The 23,012-nt window shown below is 42.9% G+C and overlaps 1 long non-coding RNA gene across 1 annotated transcript in view; it reads right to left on the reverse strand.

The window, feature by feature from the left end:
• LOC137563453 (uncharacterized) overlaps nt 1-23,012 on the reverse strand; it is a 120,742-nt gene that overhangs the window by 2,253 nt on the left and 95,477 nt on the right. The gene's annotated exons all lie outside the window — the stretch shown is intronic.

A 23,012-nucleotide genomic window follows, 5' to 3' on the forward strand; every position in this document is an offset into this window, starting at 1 on the left:
TATGACTTTTTCTTTTTTTTACCGGTACCCATTGGCTTTAAAGACATTTCTTATCCCTTTACATTTTTGGAACATAAAACAATCATATCAATATAGATAACAAGAAAACAAGGAAATTAGGGTTTTCAGGTCCACAATCTCACTAATATTATAAATGCGAAAGTTTGGATGTTTGTTACTCAATCACGCAACAATGGCTGAACGGATTTGAATGAAATTTGGCACACACATAGTACATTACCTGAAATAACATATAGGTTACTTTTTATCCCCAAAACCAAAAAGTGGGCAGAGACAAATACAAATTTCACTCAACATTCAATTGCTGCCATTCTTGCACTGTTAATGGCACAAGCCTCAAACCTGGTACAGTTGGTCAGTGGGTGACTGGTGTTCAAATTCAGAAAAGGGGGGGGGAGCCACACACAGCCAATCATATTTGTTTAATTTCAATGCAAATTTATTAATGCCAAAGACTGCAAAGCTTACAAACTTGGTCATTGAGTAATTGTGTGTTAGGGTTAGAAAAAGTGGGCACAGCCAACACCAGCCAAATACAAACCCGGGCAACGCTGGTTCATCAGTGGGTGGAGACAAATACAAATTTCACTGGGAAATTGTAAACTGCAGCCATTCTCACACTGTTTATGGTAGGGTTCTTAAACGTTGCACACTTGGTCACTGGGTGAATGGGATTCATATTCAGAAAAGTGGGTGGAGCCTAAAAAAAGCCAATCAAAATTCACCTATTGATTTTCAAGGGGAATATTTAATTGCTGCCATTCTTGCACTGTTAATGGCACAAGCCTCAAACCTGGTACAGTTGGTCATTGGATGACTGGGGTTCAAATTTAGAAAAGGCTGTGGAGCCTCAGCCAATCAGATTTGTTTTATTTAAATGCAAATTATTGATGCCAAAGACCACAAAGCTCATAAATTAGGTAATTGAGTAATTATGTGTTTGGGTTAGAAAAAGTGGGCGCAGCCAACACCAGCCAAATACAAATACAATGCCGGGCCATCAGCTAGTCAATAATAAAGTAATTAAAAAACATAACTTTTATGTCACGTCGATGTGCAGTGATTGGCCTGACACACGTTTCGTGGTCTATAGAAGAGACACTTCCTTAGTGGCAAACAATTAAAGTTCAATGGTCGTGACATGAGGCAGTTAAAAACTACATCAGAAAGTGCAACATAGAGTATGGATAAAATCCTCTCCTATGTATCAGATATCTATTCTGTCTAGTCAATCCCGTTGGACAAGTAAACAGTTCAACATAATTACTGGGTTGGTGAATGTATGTAATGTAATTAGGTTGCAAACAACAATCACAGGCAGGGTGGCCAAGAGTGTAAAGGAATGACCAGCGTCAGAACGATATAAACCTGGAGTGGCTGGATAGTATACTGGTTGAGGGCTCTTCCTTTGACAAGGGGGACTGGGGTGCATCAATGTGCGTCTAGGACATCAAGTCACATCAAGTCCTTTGCAATTACTGAACCCAGGATTTAACTACTGTAAAGAAGAAGAAAAGTGACAACTGCCCTGATTTGGTTCCCATACATAGATCTGTTCAAGCTAATTGCAGTTATCAGTTCAGCATTTGGTTTAAGTAATTATTTTCATTTTGTTCAAATTTCCTCTAAAATGTGCCTAAACTAAACTGAGTAAGCAACATTGTGATCCAGCCATCATTAACTTCACGTGGTTCTGTTATTTGTAAAGCATATTTCTAACACTTCTCCTTAAAAATCATCACAGAGGATCTATTATATTCTAGAAAAATCTTATCTGTTGTGTAAAAGAACTGAAGCATGCATTACATGTTCGTTTCCGCTGTTCTGGGAAAACAGTTATTTTTCAAACTATGTCAAGGGGATTAGCTGGTCAAAAAACAAACCTGCTCTCACAAGCATGTTTTTGTTAGGTGGCATTGTGCTGAATAAATGAGTCAGAGGGGTACAGATGGTCCATAGGTGAAGGTACAGTACGCTCTGTTGTGTTTGTTCCCAAGTAACTGTTGTTCTGAGTCTCCAAGTGAAAAAAAAGGGATGAACAGGTGCAATCAACTTGCATCCAGAAAACCTTTTAGTTGCATCAGTAAAATGCACTATAACATCTACTGAACATGCAAAACAGAATATGTAAGAGGTACCTCACTACCTCCACTGTAAAGCCTCGTACACACACATCATCAACGATTTCTGAGGTGGCCGATAACAACCGTCTGAGAGGATAATCATGCGTGTGTACAGCGGCCCGCAACCACTGACCTGCAGATGATCTCACCTCAGCTGATGGCTGATTCTTTTGTTCATGTCACTCCTTCGCCCACCACGTGACGTTACGCATGCCCCGATCTGTCGCACGCATAGCAACATAACGTGTCTTCAGCAACAGAGCTGACTTTGCATCTGTGGAGCCCGGCCCAAGGGGATCAGGTCCCGCTCCCCAATAGGCAACATCTCTCGCAGGTATATACTACGCACCCTTAGGTTAAGCCAATGTACGTGTGACCTTAATAAAGTACAAAAGTAAGGAACGTACATTGGCCTTATTTTGAATTGTGTGGACAAGTTACAGTATTTACAAATAGGACCATAACAAATATAGAGTCAAAGGTGCTAGCTCAAAAAATTAAATGGTAAATAACAGACCTGGAGACAAAGGTGCTGTCAGGCTAAACCTATACATCCCCCCCACTGCTGTACCGCTGATGTCTGTCTGAGATGCTTTTATACTTTGAGGTTTAAATAAAGCTTGGATCTTTATACCACCTGGTGCCTGGCCTTTTTACGGAAAATCGGATGCATATGAGAAGCGGGCAAATCAGGCGCCACCATTGACTCCAATTTTAAATATCAGCTATTGGGCACAAAACTGGACAAATCGAGCACCTGTTAAACTGTTTTGCACCTATTGTCATTTATCATTTTACAATGCTAAAACGGAAAATATTTTTATAAAATTTGTTTTCACAATTATTTTTTAAATGATTGTTTTAACTTTTCAATATTTTGATAATGTACTTTTTTTTAATCAATTTTACATTCATTCTTAGAATCATAATTACGTTATGTTATCTTTGTGACATTTTTAATTAATTTCAGGGGTCCTTTTTTAGAATTATAATTACGTTAATTATCGTTTTGACATGAAATTTAACTTTTTTAATATAATTTTTTAATTTCTGGGTCTTAGGGTTAGGCACCACCAGGGGGGTCTTATGGTTAGGCACCACCAGGGGGGTCTTAGGTTTAGGCACCACCAGGGTGGTCTTAAGGTTAGGCACCACCAGCACCACCAGCAGTGCTCTTTTTCCAGTATTAGGCAGTAAAGCAGGGGTCGCCAAACTTTTTCGGTCAAGGGCCGGGTCAACATACTTCAGACTGCTGGGGGGCCGGAACATACATAAAATGATGTTGAAAAACATTACATTGAATCTAGGCATTGATCCCCCCAATCATGCCAGGAGGAGAACTCCCAGCAGCAGCCATTCAGTCCTGCGGCGCCCGAAGAACATCTTTGTGCACCAGACAGTGAAGCATACCCAGGTCACAACCTGCCGTCCAGTTGGACAGCAGTGTCACCTGATGCAGAATAGGGTTGGAAGCCAGCAAATGACTGCTCGCTGGCTTCTACAGTATGTGGATGGGTGGTGCCAGCACTGCTATTCTATATATGGGCCCCCGATATTTAAAGGTGCAGTGAGCTGCATTTATAAGTTATACATGTTCTGTTTGGGGGGCCAGTGAAAAAGCCTCAGGGGGCCGCATTTGGCCTGCGGGCCTTAGTTTGAGGACCACTGCAGTAAACTGTTCCCTTTTTTCCTTTTTACACATAGCCACAAAATTACTTACGACAAGCAGCATACATTTGTGTAGTGATAGCTTTGTGGCCAACTTAAAGTGTACCTGAAGTGAAAAAAATCAAAACAGTTATATGCCTGTGTACTGGAAAGCCTCTGGATAATACAGAAGACACCTCCCCTTCTCCTTCCCCCAAGCTCAATGGTCCAGTGCTGGGAACCTCTGAAACTTTTCGACAAATACTTGTTGAATAGGGTCTCCCCTGTGCACGAGCAGCTCCATACTACTGTGTGGGTGGGGGCTGCCATTGCAACTGTGCAATACGGCGCCCCTTGTACATGCACAGGAAAGAGAAGGTTTCCAGTGAGCAGCGGTGGGTTTAAGATCAGAAAAGCTTCTAGAGGATCCAGAGGCTTGCCTCTACAGAGATAAGTAACATTTGTAGGGTTTTTCCAACAGGACCCTGACGTTCTGATTAAATCGCCAGGGTGGCTGCGGGAGAGTTTTTTTTAAATAAAAAAAAAACTATTTCATGCAGCCAACTGAAAGTTGGCTGCATGAAAGCCCACTAGAGGGCGCTCCGGAGGCGATCTTCCGATCGCCTCCGGCGGCAAGAGATAACACGGAAGGCCGCAATGAGCGGCCCTCCGTGTTTCGCTTCCCTCGTCGCCATGGCGACGAGCGGAGTGACGTCATGGACGTCAGCCGACGTCTTGACGTCAGCCACCTCCGATCCAGCCCTTAGCGCTGGCCGGAACTGTTTGTTCCGGCTACGCTGGGCTCGGGCAGCTGGGGGGACCCTCTTTCGCCGCTGCACGCGGCGGATCGCCGCGCTGCAGCGGCGATCAGGCAGCACACGCGGCTGGCAAAGTGCCGGCTGCGTGTGCTGCTTTTTATTTGGTGCAAATCGGCCCAGCAGGGCCTGAGCGGCAGCCTCTGGCGGTGTTGGACGAGCTGAGCTCGTCCAGACCGCTCAGCAGGTTAAAGAGCAGCTATATTGTTGACAGTTAATATGGTTTGTAAGCTTGAGACTGCCGACAACTTCCGCAACCGATGCAGAAAGTTTTCATAGATAGACTGACATAGCCTTGAGAATACCAACAGCAATTTTTTTTATATACTGTAATTGGGGAAAATTGAACACACATGTGATACATGGCTTAGTCTTTTCAAAAGTTACAATTAATCAGAAAAATCATAACTCTAAAACTTAAATTTACAAAAAAATGGTATGGTGTGTGGCCACTTTTACTTATTATAGTTGATAAATATTTAGTCTGTAAACTGGAATTATTTTGACAGGTAGGAACAAGGCTTGAAATGCAAGGTGAACCCTCTGGGACGCACGTACCGCTAGTTAAGAAACTATGCTTAAAGGTAACTTCAGGGCGCATCTAATTCATGCATCACTGTGAGTCCAATGTTCAGCTGTAATGTTAAACAGTCAGCAGCACCCAGCTGATCATCCGTGATGTGCATGTAAATAGCGCTGTCCTACTGGGGTGAGACACTTATTTTGCCTAACTAATAATTAACACGCTGAAGTGGACAGTGAATTTTTATTGTGATCACCTGAAACACCGACTAGTACAGAGAAGCTTTTGAGTTTCATTCCCTGCACCAGAATAGATGTTTGAAAACTAATCATAGTGCGATTTCAAGTGTAACCCCAGCCAAAACATTTTACAATCGTTTGAGACAGCACAGGGAAAGGTTACAATCTCTGTCAGGCTTTTATATTTGTCTTTGTCCTCAATAAGGAGATCTGTGTTGTCATTTCCTGTTCTAAATAACCCAGTCACATGGGCAGGAAGTAAGGGAAATATTTCAAAAGACACAGACAATATTAAAACCTTGCATAGGTTCTTACTTATTCCTACGCTAATAACAACTAATGTTTTACCACTATCAGAGTCAATGTAACCTAATTTCCTGCACTTAGTAAAATCTTTCAAACTGGAACCCAGAATGAAAGGTGTCTTGTACCCCATTAATGCAAGCTGAGTTCTCCTGTTGTGTTGGATTTGACCACAATAGCCAAGTACTGAATATTCTACAAGCTTTCAGTTATTCCTGTTATTAGAGGGGCACTATAGCAAAAAAAAAAAAATTATATGTACACATTCATATGAGATGAAGATTTGTCCCAGAGGTAACGCTCTGTAATTTTTTCTCACTTCCTATGTAGTTTTCACTGACAGTACATACTATAATAAGTAATAGGCAAACAGCGCAAACCATAATTCGCAATTGTTTCACGAAAAACCTCCCTGCATCCCTTATTGTAAAAGATGAATGTATTGGCCAGTGTTTAGGGATAGGCACAAGAGGGATTTGGGATTTTAACCACTTGCCGACCGCGCACTCATAACGCGCGTCGGCAAAGTGGCAGCTGCAGGACCAGCGACGCAGTATTGCGTCGCCAGCTGCAGGCTGATTAATCAGGAAGCAGCCGCTCGTGCGAGCGGCTGCTTCCTGTCAATTCACGGCGGGGGGCTCCGTGAATAGCCTGCGGGCCGCCGATGGCGCCTCGCAGGCTAAATGTAAACACAAGCGGGAATAATCCGCTTTGTTTACATTTGTACGGCGCTGCTGCGCAGCAGCGCCGTAAGGCAGATCGGCGATCCCCGGCCAATCAGCGGCCGGGGATCGCCGCCATGTGACCGGAGACAGCCTGTCACTGGCTGCACAGGACGGATAGCGTCCTGTGCAGCCCGGCTTACCAGGGGGGGCCAGGTAGGAGAGGGAGGATTTCGCCGCGGAGGGGGGCTTTGAGGTGCCCCCCCCCCCGCAACACCCGCAGGCAGGAGCGATCAGACCCCCCCAGCACATCATCCCCCTAGTGGGGAAAAAAGGGGGGCGATCTGGTCGCTCTGCCTGCACGCTGATCTGTGCTGGGGGCTGCAGAGCCCACCCAGCACAGATCAGCTACAACAGCGCTGGTCGTTAAGGGGGGGGTAAAGGGTGGGTCCTCAAGTGGTTAAAGCAGCTTGTGAGAAAATAAGAAAAAAACATATCAAGATATTACATTTTACCTTTTCTAAAAGGTGATTTAAAGGTTCTGTGTCAAGTTTGAATGTTTAGTGTATACCTTGTCCAGAGAGTCATGATAATATACTGGCAGACTGTATGTTCTGACTTGTAGTCTAATAACATTAATGGAGTTAGTATATACAATTCTTTATTTGAGTTTTTTTTACTCCATTTGCTTTATTTCATGTAAAATCATGAAATTCAGGAAGTTGCATGAATCAGCAATGCCTTGCTTGTGGTCAGGTGGATATCCATGCAGGTACGAGGTCAGTGTGACTTACCTGAGATAAAAGCTTGTGTTGGATATTTCCCAAGTTTTGTAATAACTGAAACGTGTGAGCAGCACTGTGATCTATCACCTGCTCGAGTTCATTCTCATAAACTAAGAACAGAAGATACTAGATGCTTTCCCTAGATAAAGTACTGCCAAGAAGGACTGGTTATGGTGCAGTAAGTGTGGCAGCTACTGTATAGGTATAAGGTCATGTATGGACAGTGGTATGTTGAGAATATATATATACAGTGGTGTGAAAAACTATTTGGCCCCTTCCTGATTTCTTATTCTTTTGCATGTTTGTCACACTTAAATGTTTCTGCTCATCAAAAACCGTTAACCATTAGTTAAAGATAACATAATTGAACACAAAATGCAGTTTTAAATGATGGTTTTTATTATTTAGTGAGAAAAAAAACTCAAAACCTACATGGCCCTGTGTGAAAAAGAAATTGCCCCCTGAACCTAATAACTGGTTGGGCCACCCTTAGCAGCAATAACTGCAATCAAGCGTTTGCGATAACTTGCAACAAGTCTTTTACAGCGCTCTGGAGGAATTTTGGCCCACTCATCTTTGCGGAATTGTTGTAATTCAGCTTTATTTGAGGGTTTTCTAGCAAGAACTGCCTTTTTAAGGTCATGCCACAACATCTCAATAGGATTCAGGTCAGGGCTTTGACTAGGCCACTCCAAAGTCTTCATTTTGTTTTTCTTCAGCCATTCAGAGGTGGATTTGCTGGTGTCTTTTGGGTCATTGTCCTGCTGCAGCACCCAAGATCGCTTCAGCTTGAGTTGACGAACAGATGGCCGGACATTCTCCTTCAGGATTTTTTGGTAGACAGAGGAATTCATGGTTCCATCTATCACAGCAAGCCTTCCAGGTCCTGAAGCAGCAAAACAAGCCCAGACTATCACACTACCACCACCATATTTTACTGTTGGTATGATGTTCTTTTGCTGAAATGTTGTGTTACTTCTACAACAGATTTAACAGGACACGCACCTTCCAAAAAGTTCAACTTTGTCTCGGCGGTCCACAAGGTATTTTCCCACAAGTCTTGGCAATCATTGAGATGTTTTTTCAGCAAAATTGAGATGAGCCTTAATGTTCTTTTTGCTTAAAAGTGGTTTGCGCCTTGGATATCTGCCATGCAGGCCGTTTTTGCCCAGTCTCTTTCTTATGGTGGAGTTGTGAACACTGACCTTAATTGAGGCAAGTGAGGCCTGCAGTTCTTTAGATGTTGTCCTGGGGTCTTTTGTGGCCTCTCAGATGAGTTTTCTCTGCGCTCTTGGGGTAATTTTGGTCGGCCAGCCACTCCTGGGAAGGTTCATCACTGTTCCATGTTTTTGCCATTTGTGGATAATGGCTCTCACTGTGGTTCGCTGGAGTCCCAAAGCTTTAGAAATGGCTTTATAACCTTTACCAGACTGATAGATCTCAATTACAGCACTTTTGTTCTCATTTGTTCCTGAATTTCTTTGGATCTTGGCTTGATGTCTAGCTTTTGAGGTGCTTTTGGTCTACTTCTCTGTGTCAGATAGCTCCTATTTAAGTGATTTCTTGATTGAAACAGGTGTGGCAGTAATCAGGCCTGGGGGTGACTACAGAAATTGAACTCAGGTGTGATAAACCACAGTTAAGTTATTTTTTAACAAGGGGGGGCAATCACTTTTTCACACAGGGCCATGTAGGTTTTGAGTTTTTTTTTCCTCACTAAATAATAAAAACCATCATTTAAAACTGCATTTTAAAAGAATAAGAAATCAGGAAGGGGGCAAATAGTTTTTCACACCACTGTATATATATATATATATATATATATATATATATATATATATATATATATATATATATATATATATATATATACATACACACACACACACACACACACACACACACACACACACACACACTAGCTGATGGCCCGGCATTGCCTGGGTATGTATTTGACTAGTGTAGGCGACGGCTCCGCCCCCCTTTTCTTACCCTAACACATGATCACTCAATTACTCAATGACCTAGTGAGCTTTGCGGTCTTTGCCATCAGTAATTTGCATTGAAATTAAACAAATCTGATTGACTGTGGCTCCACCCCCTTTTCTGAATTTGAACTCCAATCACCCAATGACCAACTATGCAAAGTTTGAGAACCCCATTAACAGTGTAAGACTGGCTGCAGTTTACATTTTCCCAGTGAAATACTAGTTACCTGGCAGCCCTGCTGGTTTATGTGGCTGCAGTAGTGTCTGAATCACACACCAGAAACAAGCATACAGCTAATCTTGGCAGATTTTTGTCAAAAAAATCTGATCTGCATGCTTGTTCAGGTTCTATGGCTAAAAGTATTAGATGCAGAGGATCAGCAGGACTGCCAGGAAACTGCTATTGTTTACAATTAAATATATCCCTCTCACTTTACGGTCCATTTAAGTAAAACATGTTCCTTTGCCTCAGTTGAAGCAATGACTATTGACAAGAGTAATGAGCAGGACAAGGGTGTGAGCCTGTGCATTAAGGGCCCAATCACACTTAAAAGTAGTAAACAGTAACGCTTAGCGCTACCGTTTTGCGTGGGTAATTTTACCGCAATTAGCGTGGTGAAATCACTGCACCCTCTTGCGATTCAGAGTGATCACGATCAGCGCTTTTTTAAGCACTGTATCACGATCGCTATTTAATCATGGCAAAATACTGCAGGGAACACATTTTGCGATTGCTGCTAATCGCAAAACACCCCCGATCAGCGGCATTAAGAGAGATTACTGCCATAGGTTAACATTGCGCTAGCGCTTTAAAAAAAGCACAAGTGCTTCGACGATTTGCGGGAATCACCCGCTAATCGCATAGGTGAGAACGGGCCCTAACAAAAGTGTGTGACCAGAGGCTGACTGGAATGGATAAGACAGGCAGGTAGTGTATAAGAGGAGACTGACGTGTGTAGAGGCTCGATGGCTCTTTTTCTAAACAAAAGAGATCTGTTACAGGATTGAGGACGTAGCAAAGTGTGCAAGTGTACACGTTCTCACTCTGAGAGCCAAAGCCTTCACCACAGAGACCAAATCCAATAGCTTACACACTCTCATAGCATAGACATGCAGGCTTGTCACCTCACAAAACTAGTACTCCCTGTCCTGGAGGTAGAAAGAATAGAATAAGTGTCCTAAAATACCATAAAATGAAAATGCTCTTTTTTCAGTCACTACCCAAAGCTGGTAGCTCAGCTGTTGACACATAATATAAATAAAGTTAATCTGTGAGAATAGTAATATAGAAACTGACTTTACTAACAATCATTTTAAAAGAGCAAACTCTTTGGCTGTTATCCTGATCAAATGTCACAGACAATTATACATTCAAACACTTGAAGACAAAAAAAAAAGAAAACAGGCTATCTCGCGTTTAATCCTCTGACTGGTGGAAATGTTTATTTTGTGTAATGTCACCCATGACTGTAAATAAATGCAGTGACGTCAAAAGATCTGTATAGGCGTGCTGTGTTCAAGCAGACCAGAATAAATACTAGGAATAACAAATAAATGTGGGTTTTAGAACGTTTCAAATTGCTGCTGACTTATAAAGAAACATTGCTCGTGGTATTAGTAATATAGGTTCCTTCAGACTTCTCTAAAGTAATGCCCCAGAATGAACAACATATTTCCCTTGGTGTTCTCCATGTCAGCATACTAATGGGCATAGCCCCACCTACTTTGCCCTAATGGGTCCTCCCAAGATGTTAAAAGGCCTACGGTAGCCCTACACTGACATTCTTTTTTATGTTTTCTCCCTTGATGTTCTTTTTATCTCTTACCTCCACTATGGTGGGTACCAGCAGGATGTGGCTCTCCTATGAGATTTAGAACCCCCTCTAGGTACTCTCTGGGGCAGAATATGAATGCTTTCCTGCATCCACCAGGCATACCTTAAGGGTATGGTGGCTCCTCTATAGCTGACAGTTGCGTTATTCTGTCCCTCGGTTAAGTTATTTTACCTAGTGAGCTGGTGGGCAGTGTTCAGCATCTCATGGAAGGCGGCATGGTTCATGGAGGGTAGCTATAGCAGAGCTTCCCATCGTGCACCGCGTCCATTGGCAGTGGGTGTCTCCCCATCATGTACTTCAGGAATCGAGAGGCTATGTGCACGCGCATGGAGTGTAGCTTTCAAGGGTGGAACTGGAGCATTGCTGCCAGAAGGTGTGTAGCTCTGCAGTCTATTGGGCTATTAGGATTTGACTTTTCTTTGATTCCTCCATTTGTGTCAAAGGTTACAGAAGCAATTAAGTGCCAAGGGGAAGTATATTTTCCAAAACACAAAAAAGAAAACGTACTAAAAACAAATGAATAAAAGTAAAATATTGTTTACACTGATGGAGGAGATTAAGTAGATTTATTATTTTATTTATTTATTGTATTTATAAAGCGCCAACATATTACGCAGCGCTGGACTTTAGTTTAGGTTACAGACAATATTTAGGGGTGACTTACAGCAATAAGACAATACAGGAATACAAAAAAAGCCAGATAATGCAGCACAGTACAAGGTAATGCTTAGTCACTGGAGGGGAGCATGGAGATTAGGCAAGTTTGGTTCACTCATATGCATAGCATGGGTGCACAGTAATGGAGGTGCATGATCAAGTAGGACACAAAAGGAGCAGGACCCTGCCCAAAGGCTTACAATCTAGGGGATGATTCTTAAAAAGTGGGGGAAGACAGTTAAAGAAAAGATTCCAAAAATGTATCTATCTGAGGAAGATGAATAATTAATCCAAACCATTCTGATAGTGAACATGTCCTAATGAGAATGTTACGTTACCCCTAAAGGATTCTGTTTTGAGGATTTGATGGGCTGCCAAATGGATCAGGATCTTAAGAGGGCTTTTCTGGCATCAGGAGAATCATCTAGGGTAGCAGTGAATCTTACATCAGTAGCCAAGGCTCTTACAGAAAATCTCACCTCGGGAGGGGGAAGCCTCAGGATCCCAATGAGGCTTCCCACGCCGTCCTCCGTCCCTTGGGGGTCTCGCTGCAGCCCTCCGTACAGCGGCGATGCAAATATTTACCTTCCTGGCTCCTGCGCCGGCGGTCTGGTGGCTCCGAAGAAGGCGGAAATACCCGATCGCCGTCGAGTCTGCTCTACTGCGCAGGCGCAAGTCTCCGGCGCCTGCGCAGTAGAGTGGACCCGACTGAGATTGGGTATTTCCGTCTAATTCGGAGCCGAAAGCCGCCACAGCGCCCCCGCTGGAGCCTGGAAGGGTAAATATTGAACTAACAGTCGGGTCTGTCGGGCGGCTGTTCGGAGGGCTGCATCGAGACCCCCGTGAGACAGAGGACGGCGTGGGAAGCCTCATTAGGATCCTGAGGCTTCCCGCACCCGAGGTGAGTACCCCCCAGGAGAACTTTTTGAGTTTACAGTGTCTCTTTAAAATCAGGATTGAAAGTTTTCAAAAAGAAGTTCATAGGAACATTGACTTGGAGGATGTTAGCTTTTCTTTGGATGATCTCAAGTTGGCAGCTGAGTTTCTTGTAGCAGCAAGTGTCAATATAGTCCGATGTACAAGTAGGTCAATGCTTTGTACTGCCATGGCTAGATGGGCAATAATGCACAAGGCCATATCAAGGGTAACTGGGAGCAAGTCAGGTCTACTACCCCAAGATCATAATTTTAGGAAACATATATTAGGAAAAATTTGCAGAAGCAAGATTTTGTAGGCCAGGAAACAAATACCGCTGAAACTGGAAAGGAAAACAAGCATTCCAATAGATCAAGAGCAGCATCTACCTCAACAGAAGCTAATAACACCTACTGATGTGAGGCTTGTCCAGGAGTTCATCCAGAAGTTCCCAGTAGAGGCAAGTTTGCTCCACTTCAAGGGGCTCTGAGTGGGTTCCAAAACAAATTGGCACAGCACTGTCTCTTATCCTTTTTTAGCCAGTCCTAAACCATTACTGCCAGGAAGTGGAACAATACCACAACAGTTATTAAACTGTCACAGAGCAAGGTTTTTCTTGTCCTGTCTACACTACACAAGTGAGCAAAAGCCTTGGAACTAGCATGCACTCGTGTGGATTAAGCAGGAAATGGGTCATGTTTAAGCAGGAAATCCCATCCTAAATACCTATTGCACAGTAGATAAATCCAGGATCAGGATGAAAGCCCCAGAACTGGCATATTTGCTATATTGGTGTTCTCACATTATGTCTTTCAGTTAGTCTGGTAGTCCAGTACAGAAAAGTACAAATTATGTACCTTTTCTAGGTGAAAATAATCATACAATGAGAGTTTCATTGTTTAAATCTGTTCTTTGTCTTGAAAAAAATCTACTCTCTCTCAATGACGCAAAATGTGGCATGTGCTATAACAGCTTTACATCTATCTGTCATCCTCACTGTGAGAAACAAGTCATATATGACATATAGACACAGCTATGTGCCTAGTTTAGATATGATGAGGCATTTTCATTAGCTGATGACAACACAGTGATTGTTGCATCAGTTTCATCTCCAACATTGAATGGTAAGCACAAAACACAGTTTAGACCATGGACGACTCCCAATCTATTTATGTGCTCTCTACATCATGGACACAGGAGTGTCTGACTGCTGCATGGCAAAGTCAATTATTGCATTACATATCCTGAAGCTATGTACTGACACAACACGGTGGCCGGATGTGGACATTCAGTCTGAATAACGTAGAGTTTTGTATTCATGTGGGTGCAGAGCTCAGCAACCACTAGGACAGCGGCATCCAAATGACAAAGTATCCATAGATTTAGGGAGGAAAAAACAGGGCAGATAAGTGTGTGTGTGTGTGTGTGTGTGTGTGTGTGTGTGTGTGTGTGTGTGTGTGTGTGTGTGTTGGGAAGGGGAAGGGGGGGGGGGGTCTGAGTTGTGTTAGTGATGGGCTTGAGTCACTTGAAGCTTATGGTTAGGTTACTATAATTGGGCAGGGATTCGACAGATCATTGAGCTAGATAACAGTTAATGGTTGATTGGGTGGTAGTTTAGAGTTACCATTCATGAAACCATAAATTAACTTATAAAACAATTACGTGTTCACATGCCTATAGTTAAAGGAATTTAGTAGTCACATGCCTCCAGATAAAAGAATCAAGTAGTCACATGCCTCCAGAAAGAGTAGTGGTGGCTCAAGATAAAAATAATGAAACAGCAAGTTGCCTCAAGATAAAATAATTAAAGCAAATCTGTAGGCAAAAAAGTCAGATACTACTACATGGAGAGGGAAGGCTCTGGGTCCTAAAGAGCATTCTCATTTTGTCCTTAGTATCATGGTTCCAGCGCTGTCACCCCTGTTCGAATTTGCTACCTTGTAAGATATTTGGAGCACTCGTTTCCCCAATCACTCCGAAGACTGGCGGCTCTGAACTATGCATGGGTGAGTGTGCACTTGAGCGCTCTTGCGCATGCACAGTACAGGAGTGGTCTTGAAGTCCTCCAAGGAGGTGTATTCGACCAATTGGTCAAATAGCTCTAATAGGGGTGACAGCAGCACTGGAACTAGAACACAGAGGGAGAACGTTTTACTTACTGTGTTTGAAGTGTACAGTGCCGTTACTGGGAACCACTCACCTATCTCATCAATGTGTGCTACCACTGATCTGCAGGTCTGGATATATCCAGGTAGCACAGCGAGCGTGTGGAACTTTATGACTGCAGGAGGAGAGCATGCGTGTATGCAGGAAGGTGGGCAGGAAGTGCAGGTCTCTGTATGCAGGCGGGAGAGTGAGCTCAAGGACCAGCACTACCCCAGCTTCCCCAGCGCTCCAGGCATGAGCCTATGTGGCCTTCCCACAAATCCTGTCCTGATTAGGGAGTTAAGCTGCAGTTAAGCCAGGTGCGGACTTACCTGCCACCACAAGTCATGAAGATGGCAGAAAAAGGCAGTATATTTAAATTCTTAATAAGCAATATCTTTCACCCATTTAAATGGCTGCAACATATCAGCATCAGTTTCATACAGTATGTGCACCAAGCTATGTCTTCATTCCTAGACCAATATGGGGTAAATAAAACCCTTTATTAGTTTAAATATGTGTGTTATTCACTAGGGGAAGAGAAAGCGGACATGGGAAAAAATGGGGGGCAAGCACAGGAGATACAACAACGATCAGCCATTTTTGGTGGATTGCTTTGCCGGTGGTGCATTTTAGCATTGCCGGCTGGACATGCCTCACCTTCTGTGAAAGCTGATAGTAACCAATCAGTCAGAAACATGCAAATCTATAAATTGGTAAATGAAATGCACCATTAATTATTCTATAATAATTTATAATTGATAGCCTGTATGTAGATTCATCTTACAAAAAGCTGGGATAAAATATAGAATTATATGTCAAATAAAAAAAAATCCTCAGTGCTGTGGAAAGTAAAACTTTCCAAAGTTAGTGATGAAAAAACATTGGAAAGTGATGCAAAGGAAAGCAATGTGCAGTGGGGGAGAAGTCAGGATGAAAGTAAGGAGACTGGGAAGGGAGAATGAAGACATGGAGGAGGGGAGAGCAGGCTGCCTGCAGTTTCACACGTACACTTGTGCTTGGGTAGTGATTCATGCCTATGTGATGTCTATGTGCACTGAGCTCTGCACATTCACTAGTGTAAATAGAATTCAGGCAGTGCTAGCTTATCATTTAATATATGGCACTACAAAAGTGATTCTAAACTATGGAAAATGACTAAAAATCTACCAAATCACTGTACTCCTGTGATAAATTTATAATTGTAAATCAGGAAGAGGCAAGATTTTACAATGGGCAAATATTGACTAAATAATGTACAGTATAATGAGTATTGTAATATAGTATATATTAAGTATTTTAATCATTTAGTTCCATTTAGTTAAGTTTTTAATTATCATGGGGGTTGGGGTCTGTATTGTGCGTGAGCATACAATCTAATTATCTAGCGTGGAATCCTCCTTAAAGAGAAACTCCAACCTAGAATTGAACTTTATCCCAATCAGTAGCTGATACTCCCTTTTACATGAAAAATATAATGCTTTTCACAAACAGACCATCAGGGGGCGCTGTATGACTGATTTTGTGCTGAAACCCCTCCCGCAAGAAGCTCTGAGTACCGCGGTACTCTGGGCAAACTGCCACAATGTAACAAGGTTCACAGACAGGAATTAGCTGTTTACAGCTGTCTCTAACAGCCAAAACAGCTAGGAGCAGCTACATAACCTGCCCACAGTAACAATGTCACCATGTAATACATGTCAGAATGTGAATCTGGGAGAGGAAAGATTTTGCAATGAGCAAACACTGACTAAATCATTTATACATAATTATGGTAAAAAATGAAGCACTTTTTTTACTACATTATTTTCACTGGAGTTCCTCTTTAAACTGGGTGCTTGGTTCCACATACAATCCTGGCGTAGTAAAAGCATGGTAAGTATAAATGATTGTGCTTCATAAAGAACATTTCAATAAATTTTACACAGCCATTATATGTACCAGATTTTGTTGAATGTACACATGATTCTTGCACAACTGCACACACAAACTGGAGGTGGGAGGGCTGTACTGTCAGCCAGTCATACTCTACTGCATTGCACATTGCTATTGCTGTAATATTGTGAGCCTGATTACAGAGAAGAATGATGAGCTCACCAGCAAGCTTATCACCAACACTGTCCAATCAGCAGGCTGGGAGGCTGGGAGGAGGATATTTGCCATGATGTGTTACTGAGGAGCAAGGTTGTTTCTGGACATTTTGACACCTGAGGCAAGGCAGCTGTTGCCTCCCCCCACCCCCAAAACGTATGAATAGGAAGTCTGTAGCCTACATCAACTGACTTTGCAGACAGTAATGATGGCATTTGATAGATACAAGAATAGTGTTTCTTAAAATAAGTATATAAAGGATATATGCATTATTACCAGGCCGGATACACCTCACTGGCTCAAACTTCCTTAGACCACTTTTAAGAGAGGTGGGTACTGACTTTATAAAAATAAATGATTCTGTTTGTGTGAAGCCTGGGTCTTTACAAGTTGGAATATTGTCCTGGAAATCCAAAAGAGTAGCAACAATCAATACAGACCAAATCAAAACAATTATAACTTAATTCGCCAATGAATGTTTTGCTATTCAGGCAACCTGCATTATGTTAATCATTAGTGGCCATTTAGATGTTAAAATTACCATTCACCCCTGTCTTAATGAGACTAGCAGTTGTGCATTAGAATTCCATAAAGCACAGTCTGCTAAGAATAAGCTCCTTGGTGCCCCCTCAAGCAGCTGTAACCTCAGGCATCTGCATGGGTTTGTCTATGCCTAAAAATGGTCCTGTTGAGGAGAAAGAGAAGGAAACAAAGCTACTAACGGTGTTGTGCTATGCTCCATAGCACAACACCGTTAGTAGCTTTGTTTCCTTCTCTTTCTCCTCAACAGGACCGTTTTTAGGCATAGACAAACCCATGCAGATGCCTGAGGTTACAGCTGCTTTAGGGGGCACCAAGGAGCTTATTTTTATCACAAAAACTGGCTGAACTGGATGAACAGAATTTAAATTTGTTTGACTGTTTGAATATTTCATACAGTATATACTGTAATTAATTTCACTTACAAAAGCAGTACTTTGCCCAGAGCTTTAATTCTACACTTTAAACCATAAACTGGATTCTGAAAATGCAGCTTTTACTGTTTATGTAGTCTAATTAGTGTTACATTTTACATTATTGTGTGCCAGAAAGATGGAACTGATCTCTAAAGAGGACCGGAATCCTCAAATAACTCGAAACGAGCAGCCCACCTTTCAAGGATAAGTGAATTTATCCTCGAAAGGTAGTCTGCACATTTCCTTGAGTCTAACTAAAGCCAAACCGCATGATTTTTGTTTTTCAACCTCTCCTCTCACCATCCTACGTGACACAAAACAGATCAGCGAAAATGCATGGCATCCATCGTCTCCAATATACAGGCTCTGGGAAATTAAAAAAAAAAAGGGGGGAGGGGGAATGAATGTCTGCGTTAATATGATTACATGTTTAAAGGGAACAAAGGGAAACCTCACAGCTTTTCCCTGCACAAGTCCTGAAGTAATTCAGATGTAAAATACCTATATCCTAGAATGTGTGCATAGGTCGACTCTAATATTAGACCCTCTTAGGCTGGAATTTTTTAATAACTCAAGTATAAGTCTACCCAGTAAAGTTAATGGCTGCACTTCGGGACCTGGAGGAATTAACAGTTGCACTTGGGGACCAGGAGCTGTTAATGACTGCACTCCATGGAGGAAGTAAGTATAATTAGGGGCCAGTGTACCATCTCAGGTACACTTTAAGCGCAGCCATTAGCCATTCCCCCTTCTTAGCAGGCACTGCAGCCCAGTATTTTTCTTCTTGTCCTTTCCTTGTTAATTGTAGTGGCCAGGGCTTTCAGACATGTGTTTTCTTGGCATTTCCTTTATCAAGAAAGTGTCACCACTTTTCTAAATTGGTGCAAAGGGGGAGGGGGTTATAAAGCATGCTGACCACTGCGGCTAGCTATGCAAAGGTTGAGAGAGAGGTGGGCCTCCCACCCCTCGCCTATGAGTCCGAAACTTAGGTCCGTCTTGAGTACAAGTCGGCCTCTATACTTTTATTTAGTGAGTCAGTGTTGCCTCCACTTCGTAGACAAAGTGCTCCAATATACCTCATAAAAGAAACGCCATCATAGCGTAACTCCATATAAACTTACGCTATGGTGGCGTTTCTTTTATGAGGTACATTGAAGCACTTTGTCTATGAAGTGGAGGCAGCACTGTTTAACCCTGGGGAGACATCTTTTTTTTTTTGAACTTCAAATTTTTATACATTTTTCTGAAGCATATAAAATGTTACATACCAAGACAGTGTAAATTGGTACATGGTACAGAGAAAGGTAGTTAACATCATATGTATGTAGACATGAAATGAGATCATCATTTATAAGCCATAACATTCTATAACAGTAACAGTAAAAACTTCGTCCTTTACATCAAAACTAGTGATGCTCGGATACCCCTTTTTATAATTCGAGTTTGGTCGAATTCGAATAGTAAATTATTCGAATTCGGTCGAATATTCGAGTCGAATATTTTTTACTATTCGATTCGACCTCGGACTTCGACCTCACTATTCGAGTCGGTATTCGAGCTCATTATTCGAGCTGACTATTCGAATTGGCCTTAAATAGCTTCCAACACTTGTTTTGAGGGTGAATGATGCAAGAAACATCTTTTTTTCCAAGTAACAACAGCAAGTGATTATGTGGGGATGTTCCTTTAAAAAAAAAAAAGGTGGAAAGAGAAGTTGTGTCCAAAATGTTGTTCAGTACTGTATATACTTCTCCTTCTTCTTTATCTTCTATATCTTCTTCTTCTTCTTCTATATCTTCTTCTTCTATATCTTCTTCTATATCTTCTTCTTCTTCTATATCATCTTCTTCTTCTTCTTCTTCTTCATCTTCTTCATCATCATCTTCTTCTTCATCTTCTTCTTCTTCTTCATCTTCTTCATCTTCTTCTTCTTCATCTTCTTCATCTTCTTCATCTTCTTCTTCTTCTTCATCATCTTCTTCATCTTCTTCATCTTCTTCTTCTTCATCTTCTTCTTCTTCATCATCTTCTTCTTCTTCATCTTCTTCATCATCATCTTCTTCTTCATCTTCTTCTTCTTCATCTTCTTCATCTTCTTCATCTTCATCTTCTTCTTCTTCATCTTCTTCTTCTTCTTCTTCTTCTCCTTCTTCTTCTTCTCCTTCTTCTTCTCCTTCTTTTTCTATATCGTCTTCTTCTTCTTCACTTATTTCTCTTTTATATTTTTTTTTAAAGAAATGCAGCTATTTTTGAGCGTAATAAATAGCTGGTTGCGCACGCATGTTGGAAACGCCATTGTATGTGCTCCCTGGCAGTGGAAACACACAGACAGCAGGAGGTAAATTCAGCAGCAGGAGGAGGAGGATGATTGTGTGGCAGCAGGCAGTCAATGAGGCAGGCAGCGAGACGAGACATAATAGGCTGTGGTACCTAGCGGTGGTACCAGGCCGTAAATACACAGCATGAGGTTCCAGACAGCGGTCGTGAAGCCCACATCATGTCCAATACACAACTGGGACAACACAGTTTTCAACCCGGACACCTCTAAAAATAATATCACACAGTATTAATAAAAAGTATATATAATTTTTTGGTTTTTTTAAAGAAATGCAGCTATTTTTGAGCGTAACAAATAGCTGGTGGCGCACGCATGTTGGAAGCGCCATTGTATGTGCTCCCTGGCAGTGGAAACACACAGACAGCAGGAGGTAAATTCAGCAGCAGGAGGAGGAGGATGAGTGTGTGGCAGCAGGCAGTCAATGAGGCAGGCAGCGTGACATAATAGCCCTGGTACCTAGCGGTGATACCAGGGCTGTAAATAAACACAGCAGGAGGTCCCAGACAGCGGTCGTGCAGCCCACATCGTGTCCAATACACAACTGGGACAACACAGTTTTCAACCCGGGCACCTCAGAAAAATTAAACCTTTTTTTTTGGTTTATTTGTTTTGTTTTTTATAGAAAATTACACAGACAGATATAGCTATTGTTTGACGTAATAGCTGGTGGCAGAGTGGCAGCAGAAGGTAATTCTGTGTACCCTGGCAGTGGGAAACACAGACAGACAGCAGCAGCAGCAGGAGGAATGGAGGAGTAATGTGAGCAACTATTGTTTGACGTAATAGCTGGTGGCAGAGTGGCAGCAGAAGGAAATTCTGTGTACCCTGGCAGTGGGAAACACAGACAGACAGCAGCAGCAGCAGGAGGAATGGAGGAGTAGTGTGAGTCTGGCAACAGGCCAGGCAGGCAGCGTGACATAATAGTCCTGGTACCTAGCGGTGATACCAGGGCTGTAAATAAACACAGCAGGAGGTCCCAGACAGCGGTCGTGCAGCCCACATCGTGTCCAATACAGAACTGGGACAACACAGTTTTCAACCCGGGCACCTCAGAAAAATTAAACCTTTTTTTTTTTTTGGGTTTATTTGTTTTGTTTTTTATAGAAAATTACAGACAGATATAGCTATTGTTTGACGTAATAGCTGGTGGCAGAGTGGCAGCAGAAGGTAATTCTGTGTACCCTGGCAGTGGGAAACACAGACAGACAGCAGCAGCAGCAGGAGGAATGGAGGAGTAATGTGAGCAACTATTGTTTGAGCCACACCCTGAGGAAGCGTCGCAGGTGACGCGAAACGTCGGTGGGTGGAGCCACGCAGCCTGTTCTCTTGCTACGCTTCCGTGTTGCGAGCGCATGGAGTGGCGTTCCGTCTTGTATGCATGCCAGGTTGGACCCAGGCAGCTAACCAGACTGCCAGGACAAAGGCATTACCAGCACTGAGGAGTACAAGCCGAGATGCGGCCTTTCTCTATTCAACCACTCCCCAGTGGCATATGAAACAGCAATACAAGTATCAGGAAAGCAGGACGGACGCCAGCAACATCATGTGGTGAGACCCATCCTTTATTCCTTGCTGACAAGCATACGAACTGCACTACCTGTGGAGGAATGAATTTTTGCTAGCTCCCAGGTCCATTCAATTACTTAGTGCGACGGATCATAATGGGAATTTGAACTATTGTCCTCAGAAGGAAGAGGGGGGCCCCCACTATACACATATATATATACTATTTTTCCATAGTGCATGGCACCAGTACGGAAGCGCGGCATGCTTGTGATGTATGGATGGTTAACTTCCTAAAGCATTGTCAAGCTGACATATTTATTATAGCGGCTGATTGACGGCTAAACTGTAGCTTTGCTTATGCAATTTTATCTTTGAATCATGTGTGTCCTGTCTATATTGTGATTAATTGATTATTTAATAGTCCTTGATTTATTAATAAACTTTGATATTTTGCATATTAAGGTGGCCTGAGTACCCATATGTGTTCAGATTTCGAAGCGTGACATAATAGCCCTGGTACCTAGCGGTGATACCAGGGCTGTAAATAAACACAGCAGGAGGTCCCAGACAGCGGTCGTGCAGCCCACATCATGTCCAATACACAACTGGGACAACACAGTTTTCAACCCGGTCACCTCAGAAAAATTAAACCTTTTTTTTTTTTTGGGGGGTTTATTTGTTTTGTTTTTTATAGAAAATTACACAGACAGATATAGCTATTGTTTGACGTAATAGCTGGTGGCAGAGTGGCAGCAGAAGGTAATTCTGTGTACCCTGGCAGTGGGAAACACAGACAGACAGCAGAAGGGCAGTACACAGCAGCCCACTGTAGGTGTAAAATGTGTGGCTGCAGGCGACGTAATAGTCAAAGTGAACCAGGCTGGCTTAGTGAGCAGGAGCCAGGAGGTGGTAAAGGGTGGTAAGGCACATTAACGATGGTTCTTCAGTTCATGTCCCCCTCTCGCCGACAACAGGGGCCAGGAACTCGCCTTCCACCCACGCCTGGTTCATCTTGAGAAACGTCAGTCTGTCCACAGACTTGTGAGACAGACGTGAGCGTTTCTCGGTGACCACGCCACCAGCTGCACTGAAGCAGCGCTCGGACAGCACGCTGGAAGGGGGACAGGACAGCACTTCCAGGGCGTACTGCGCCAGCTCGCTCCAGATCTCCAGGCGCTTGACCCAATACTCCATGGGATCAACAGGGGCATCGCTGTCAAGCCCGCTGTAGGACCCCATGTAGTCAGCCACCATTCTGGTCAGGCGCTGGCTGTGACCGGAGGAGGATGCTGCTGCATGCACCTCCTCTCTAGTCACTGCTGCCGGAGCCTCTACAGTCCTGTAGAGCTCGTTGCTGAGAGACAGCAGGTCTGTGGGGCGCTTGCTGCTGGATGCAGGCACCTGCTGCTGCCTCTGTGCTGGCTGGACAGTGAGGGTGGAAGGCTGGGGGAAGGCTTCCTCCA

This window comes from Hyperolius riggenbachi, chromosome 3 (genome assembly GCF_040937935.1).
Source record: "Hyperolius riggenbachi isolate aHypRig1 chromosome 3, aHypRig1.pri, whole genome shotgun sequence".
NCBI lineage: Eukaryota > Metazoa > Chordata > Amphibia > Anura > Hyperoliidae > Hyperolius > Hyperolius riggenbachi.